The sequence below is a fragment of the Physeter macrocephalus genome, chromosome 7 (assembly GCF_002837175.3).
Source record: "Physeter macrocephalus isolate SW-GA chromosome 7, ASM283717v5, whole genome shotgun sequence".
Taxonomy (NCBI): Eukaryota; Metazoa; Chordata; class Mammalia; order Artiodactyla; family Physeteridae; genus Physeter; species Physeter macrocephalus.
Genome location: NC_041220.1, coordinates 131,459,964 through 131,468,214, shown reverse-complemented (window position 1 = coordinate 131,468,214; position 8,251 = coordinate 131,459,964).

The following is an 8,251-nucleotide window of genomic DNA, read 5'->3' as shown; positions in this document are numbered from 1 at the left end:
CACGAGCTGCAACTAAGACCCGGCGCAGCCAAATAAATAAATTAAATAAATAAATATTTTTAAAAAATATTTATTTCCTCTACACTAGCTTCATACCTGTACATTAACTTGGAGTCACTAGGACTTCCCTTATAGTTACCTTCAGCCAGGCTTTATCTTGCTAAAACAAATCACATACTGTGAACTTCACATAAAGAAGAGATAATTTCACAAAAATTTTACCTATTTAGGCCTTAGATAAATTATGGCCCTAGGCTTTTCAAAAGTCATACTCTTTATATATCACCTCATACAAAGCAGGGCCTAAGTTTATGGGGCTCTAAAAATGGGTTTCTTACCTGGGCATCAGCCAGGAGCTGAAGCAGCCAAGAAATAACTCACTGGAAAGAGTCAGGCAGACACCCTCTCTGCAAGCTCTCAGTCCTGTTGAAACATGCCTCACAAGGACATGAACACTTTGTTCAACACAGCCCCTTTACAACCATATGGAGCAGTTACATATTCAAACCGTGTACTCAAGAATACAATATATAGAACTTCTTTCTTTCAACAACCCTATAACCCAATTCAAACTCTATTTTGAACTTGCATTTCCCTTTGTGATGGATGTAAAGCAGCCCCAAATTCTTTGTAGCACCTCACACTGAGGTGAAATCTATTTCCCCACTCCCTGAATCTGGAAAGGCCCTGTGACTTTCTCTGACCAACAGAATGTAGTAGAAGTGCCATGGGACTTCTGAGCCCAGACTCAAGAGGCCTCACAGCTTCTGCTTTTATCCTCTTGGAAAGCTTCCAGCATTCTGTGAAGAAGACTGGAGAGAGACTGGAGAGAGAAGACAGCCATCCCATCTGAGGCACCAGACCTGTGAGTGAGGCCATGTTGGATGGTCCAGGCTCATGCAATCCCCAGATAACTGCAGCTGCAAGAGTGACCTCAGGCAAGAATGGCAAAAGAGCCACTCCAGCTAAGCCCAGTCCATTGCCAGCCCATAGAAACCGTGAGCAAATGAATGATGGCTTTTTAAGCCATTAACGTGTGGGGTGACTTGTTATGCAGCAATAGATAACTGATACAACCCTGCTGGTTGAAACCATAATTGTAGTCAATTCCAGAAAAGTGAGCTTGATTTAAATTCAATCAATTCAAAATTTCCTCATCCACAGCCTTCTCTCTGAAGTAGCATGTAAAGTTCCATACAATCCTATATCTGAGACCTGAACAATGCATTTGATAAGCTCAAGCTATTATATAAAACTCTACATTCAACAGAGAATACACTTTCAAGAACACATGAAAAACTGACAAAAATATTTCATGCATTAGGTCAAATGGAAGTCTAAATAATTCTGAAGGATTGCAATGCAGACTTAATTATCTTGCCATAATACAATAAACTTAGAAATTAACAACCAAAGGATACCTTTTTAAAATCTCTTGTGTTTAGAAACTGAAAAATATTGCTAAATATGAGTCACACTTATAGCCCTATAATGGAAACACTATGTATATGCCAAAAATCTGAGATTCACCTTTGCAATACTAAAAGGAAATTTATAACTTTAAATAAATTTTTAGGAAATAAATATTAAAGTAAATTAACTAAGCCTTTAAGCTATTTTGGTTTCCTGGAAGTTGCAATCACAATTGTGCTCACGATACCTCAGTTTTTATAAAGGTTGCCATCCTCCCATTCTTGACTGATTCTGAAAGTCTGTGAATCTTCTCTTAGACAACTACAGAGAATATTTGAATGTCAGGCTATGTAAAATTTTATGCATTGAATTCTCTCCTGCTCAACTTAAAAAAAAATTCAGGCTTTATTGCGGTATAGTTGACATATAAAACTGTAAGATATTTAAAATGGTCATCACGGTGAAAGGATTTCCGACATCTAGTTAATTAACACATCCACCAGGCTCCTGCTCAACTGTTATCAAAAGTTCAACTGAAGGAAATATGCAAGGAATCCATCTTGAAGAACATAGAGTTACTCCATCCCTTTAGATGGCTCACTTTTATTCCCTGGATTATCACAGATTTGCATACAGAATCTACTCTCTTCCTTCAGAACACGTTTTTGAATTATGTATACTGTTATATCTTTGGTTTACACAGAGGAAGGGTAGGGGAAACTTCTGACAGAACCCACCATTGTGTTTATTGAGGAATGTTGTTAAAGATGTCCATGTGGTACTTGATGCCAACACATGAAACCCCACACAAATGTCTTACGGACCTAAGAAACAATAAAAGTTTCCTTTCTCCTAAGAAACTGAATCATTATTGCTTTAATGAAATGTGAACTTTTAACCTATCATGTTTCTCGTTTTACCTTGGCTATTACGCAGCTCAAAAAAATATTGGAAGCCCAATTTTAAGAACAATAAACTACTTTATGATCTATAAATCTTCATGCTATCCTAGCTGTAAACCCTTTGTTTTTTTAAATTTCAATTTATTATAAGGTTAAAATTCTTATAAATTACTTCAATTCCTTTACAGAATGAAGTAGGCAAATATAAATTTTAAAAATACCAAAAAAATTGATATTTTGGGGAGTCCTTGAACTAGAATGTAATCTTCATATAATATAACCATATGGTCTTCCAAGCTGGTGAGTTATATCTGACTGATAATTTTCACTCCATTTAGTGTTTTTCAGTTTTCAGGATAAGAATGTTATCCACAAAAGTGGCTTATCTGACCAGTCTCAGGCTCTCTGGAGGCTATCAACTGGGTAAAGGACAGGCATCTTAACATCAGGTGTTTCTTGCAACCTCTGTTAACCATTCTTTCAGGGGCAACCTGAGGGGCAGCTGGGAAGGAAGACAGCTGCTCCCCAAGGGGCCTGTGCCCCTCCCCCACCTTCACTGGACCACTCTTGCAAAAGCATAGTAATCCTCCTTCTCAGGATGCCAGAATGTTCTCAATCTTATTACAAATCAGATCATTTTGAAAGCCCCTCCTCTCAAGGGAAATGGGATTGACCAAATCTGGTCAGATAAGTCAAACTGCAATTACTCCTTCTAGACACAAACACTTAGTGGTGTTAGAATGAACAAATGCAAAACACTGACAACACCAAATGCACGTGAGGATGTGGAGCAGTAAGAATGCTCATTCATTGGTGGTGGGAATGCAAAATGATATAGCCACCTCACCTTGGAAGATGGTTTGGAAGTTACAAAACTAAATATACTGTTATTATACAATCTAGCAGTCGCCCTCTTTGGTACTTAACCAAAGGAGCTGAAAACTTATGTCCACACAAAACCCTGCACATGGATGTTTGTAGCAGCTTTATTCATAATTGCCAAGATGGGGAAGCAACCAAGATGCCCTTCAGTAGGTGAGTGGATAAATAAACTGTGGTATATCTAGACAATGGACTATTATTCAGCAAGAAAAATAAATGAGCTTTCAAGCCATGAAAAGACATGAAGGAACCTTAAATGCATATTACTAAGCGAAAGAATCCAATCTGAAAAGGCTACGTACCACATGATTCCAACTATATGACATTCTGGAAAAGGCAAAACTATGGAGATAGTAAGATGATCAGTGGTTGCCTGGGTTGGGGGAGGGATGACTAAGTAGTGCACAGAGGATTTTTAGGCAGTGAAAATACTCTATATGATGTTATAATGATGGATACATATTATTATATATTTGTTCAAACCCACAGAATGTACAACTCCAAGAGTGAACAAACACTAAGGTAAACTATGGACTTTGGATGATTATGATATGTCAATATAACTTCATCCTTGGTAAAAACTGTACCATTCTGGTGAGTGATGTTGATAATGGGGGAGGCTGTCCATGTGTATGAGCAGGGGACATATGGGAAATCTCTATAGCTACCTCTCGGTTTTGTTTTAAATCTAAAACTGCTCTAGGAAAAATAATCTTCTTATTTTATTGTTTTTAAAGGGCATGTTTAGAAACCCTCTGGAAAACCCTCTGGAAGGGTACCCAGGAAATGGAGTAACTGGAAGAAACAAGGGGGAAGAAAGACCTTCCTCCATATACTGATATGAATTTTGAGCTGTGTGAATGTAATGTCTATTCTAAAAAGAAATAATTCTTAAAATATATTAAGATCTCGAGGGGCGGAGTCAAGATGGTGAACTAGGAGGACATGGAATTCGCGTCTCGTCACAACTAGGGCATCTACCAGGCACCGACAGGAGGGGGACCACGGACACCTAAGGGGTCGGGAGGAACCCCCAGCAACCGGATTTGGGTTCTGTTTTACCTTGTTGATTAACTGTTGTTGATTCTTTTACATTTTTATTTTTCGTAATAAATCTTTTATTTTTCTAATTTATTTTATTCTTTATACTTTGTTAATGTTCTTTCCTTTTGGCTTGTTTCCCAACCCCCTTTTATTTTTTCTTTTTTTCTGTTGTGGTTTTATTTTACCTTGCTGCAGTTGTTTCAATTACAGTTCTATTTTTCCTAATATAATTTTTATCTTTCTAATTCTATTTTATTTTTTATTCTTGGATATTGTACTGCTCCTTTTTTTTTCTTCTTTTTTATCATGCCACAAAGCTTGCAGGATGTTGGTTCCCAGGCTGGAGTTCGGGCCTGAGCTCCTGTGGTGGGAGCTCCGACTCCAAATCACTGGACTAACAGAGAACCTCAGACCCTAGGGAATATCAGTTGGAGTGAGGCCTTCTGGAGGTCCTCATCTCAGCACCAAGATCCAACTCTACCCAATTGCCTGCAAACTCCAGTACTGGACGTCTCAGGCCAAACAACCAGTAACACAGGAATACAGCACCACCCATCAAAAAAAAATAAAATAAAATGACAAAAAAATATGTTACAGACGAAGGAGCAAGGTAAAAACCTACAAGACCAAATAAATGAAGATGAAATAGGCAACCTACCTGAAAAAGAATTCAGAGTAATGATAGTAAAGATGATCCAAGCTCTCGGAAACAGAATGGAGAAAATACAAGAAACATTTAACAAGGATCTAGAAGAACTAAAGAGCAAACAATGATGAACAACACAATAAATGAAATTAAAAATACTCTAGAAGGAATCAATAACTGAATAACTAAAGCAGAAGAATGGATAAGTGAGCTGGGAGGTAAAAAGGTGGAAATAACTGCCAGGGAGCTGAATAAAGAAAAAAGGATGAAAAAAATTGAGGACAGTCTCAGAGACCTCTAGGACAACATTAAATGCAACAACATTAGAATTATAGGGGTCCCAGAAGAAGAAGAGGAAAAAGAAAGAGTCTGAGAAAATACTTGAAGCGATTATAGTCGAAAACTTCCCTAACATGGGAAAGGAAATAGTCAATCAAGTCCAGGAAGCCCAGAGAATACCATACAGGATAAACACAAAGAGAAACATGCCGAGACACATATTAATCAAACTATCAAAAATTAAATACAGAGCAAAAATATTAAAAGCAGTAAGGGAAAAGCAAAAAATAACATACAAGGGAATCCTCATAAGGTTAACAGCTGATTTTTCAGCAGGAACTCTGCAGGCCAGAAGGGAGTGGCAGGACATATTTAAAGTGATGAAAGGGAAAAACCTACAACCAAGATTACCCAGCAAGGATCTCATTCAGATTCGATGGAGAAATTAAAAACTTTACAGATAAGCAAAAGTTAAGAGAATTCAGCACCACCAAACGAGCTTTACAACAAATGCTAAAGACACTTCTCTAGGCAGGAAACACAAGAGAAGGAAAAGGCCTACCAAAACAAACCCAAAACAATTAAGAAAATGGTAATAGGAACATACATATCAATAATTACCTTAAATGTAATTGGATTATGCTCCAACCAAAAGACATAAACTGGCTGAATGGATACCAAAACAAGACCCCGTACATATGCTGTCTACAAGAGACCCACTTCAGACCTAGGGACACATACAGACTGAAAATGAGAGGATAGAAAAAGATATTCCATGCAAATGGAAATCAAAAGAAAAATGGAGTAGCAATTCTCATATCTGACAAAATAGACTTTAAAATAAGGACTATTACAAGAGACAAAGAAGTACACTACATAATGATCAAGGGATCAATCCAAGAAGAAGATATAACAATTGTAAATATTTATGCACCCAACATAGGAGTACCTCAATATAATAAGGCAAATGCTAACAGCCATAAAAGGGGAAATCAAGAGTAACGCAGTCATAATAGGGGACTTTAACACCCCACTTTCACCAATGGACAGATCATCCAAAATGAAAATAAATAAGGAAACACAAGCTTTAAATGACACATTAAACAAGATGGACTTGATTGATATTTATAGGACATTCCATCCAAAAACAACAGAATACACTTTCTTCTCAAGTGCTCATGGAACATTCTCCAGGATAGACCATATCTTGGGTCACAAATCAAGCCCTGGTAAATTTAAGAAAACTGAAATCGTATCAAGTATCTTTTCCAACAACAACACTATAAGACTAGATATCAATTACAGGAAAAAATCTGTAAAAACTACAAACACATGCAGGCTAAATAATACGCTAGTAAATAACCAAGAGATCACTGAAGAAATCAGAGGAAATCAAAAAAATACCTAGAAACAAATGACAATGAAAACACAAAGACCAAAACCTATGGAATGTGGCAAAAGCAGTTCTAAGAGGGAAGTTTATAGGAATAAAATCCTACCTCAAGAAACAAGCAAAATCTCAAAGAAACAACCCAACCTCACACCTAAAGCAATTAGAGAAAGAAGAACAAAAAAACCTCAAAGTTAGCAGAAGGAAAGACATCATAAAGATCAGATCAGAAATAAATGAAAAAGGGCTTCCGTGGTGGCGCAGTGGTTAAGACTGCGCCTGCCAATGCGGGCGACACCAGTTCGAGCCCCGGTCTGGGAAGATCCCACATGCCGCGAAGCGGCTGGGCCCGTGAGCCATGGCCGCTGAGCCCGCGCGTCCGGCCTGTGCTCCACAACGGGAGAGGCCACAACAGTGAGAAGCCCGTGTACCGCCAAAAAAAAAAAAAAGAAAAAAAAAAGAAATAAATGAAAAAGAAATGAAGGAAACAATAGCAAAGAACAATAAAACTAAAAGCTGGTTCTTGGAGAAGATAAACAAAATTGATAAGCCATTAGCCAGACTCATCAAGAGAAAAGGGGAGAAGACTCAAATCAACAGAAATAGAAATGAAAAAGGAGAAGTAACAACTAACATTGCAGAAATACAAAGGATCATGACAGATTACTACAAGCAACTATATGCCAATAAAGTGGACAACCTGGAAGAAATGGACAAATTCTTAGAAAAACACAACCTTCTGAGACTGAACCAGGAAGAAGTAGAAAATATAAACAGACCAATCACAATCACTGAAATTGAAACTGCGATTAAAAATCTACCAACAAACAACTAAAAGCTGGTTCTTGGAGAAGATAAACAAAATTGATAAGCCATTAGCCAGACTCATCAAGAGAAAAGGGGAGAAGACTCAAATCAACAGAAATAGAAATGAAAAAGGAGAAGTAACAACTAACATTGCAGAAATACAAAGGATCATGACAGATTACTACAAGCAACTATATGCCAATAAAGTGGACAACCTGGAAGAAATGGACAAATTCTTAGAAAAACACAACCTTCTGAGACTGAACCAGGAAGAAGTAGAAAATATAAACAGACCAATCACAATCACTGAAATTGAAACTGCGATTAAAAATCTACCAACAAACAAAAGCCCAGGACCAGATGACTTCACAGGCGAATTTTATCAAACATTTAGAGAAGAGCTAACACCTATCCTTCTCAAACTCTTCCAAAATATAGCAAAGGGAGGAACACTGCCAAACTCATTGTACAAGGCCACCATCACCCTTATACCAAAACCAGACAAAGATGTCACAAATAAAGGAAACTACAGGCCAATATCACTGATGAACATAGATGCAAAAATCCTCAACAAAATACTAGCAGACAGAAAGCAACAGCACATTAAAAGGATCATAAACCATGGGATTCCAGAATCCCAGGAATGCAAGGATTCTTCAATATACACAAATCAATCAATGTGATACACCATCTGAGCAAATTGAAGGACAAAAACCATATGATAATCTCAACAGATGCAGAAAAAGCTTTTGACAAAGTTCAACACCCATTTATGATAAAAACTCCCCAGAAAGTGGGCACAGAGGGAACCTACCTCAACATAATAAAGGCCGCATATGACAAACCCACAGCCAATATCGTTCTCAATGGTGAAAAATTGAAACCATT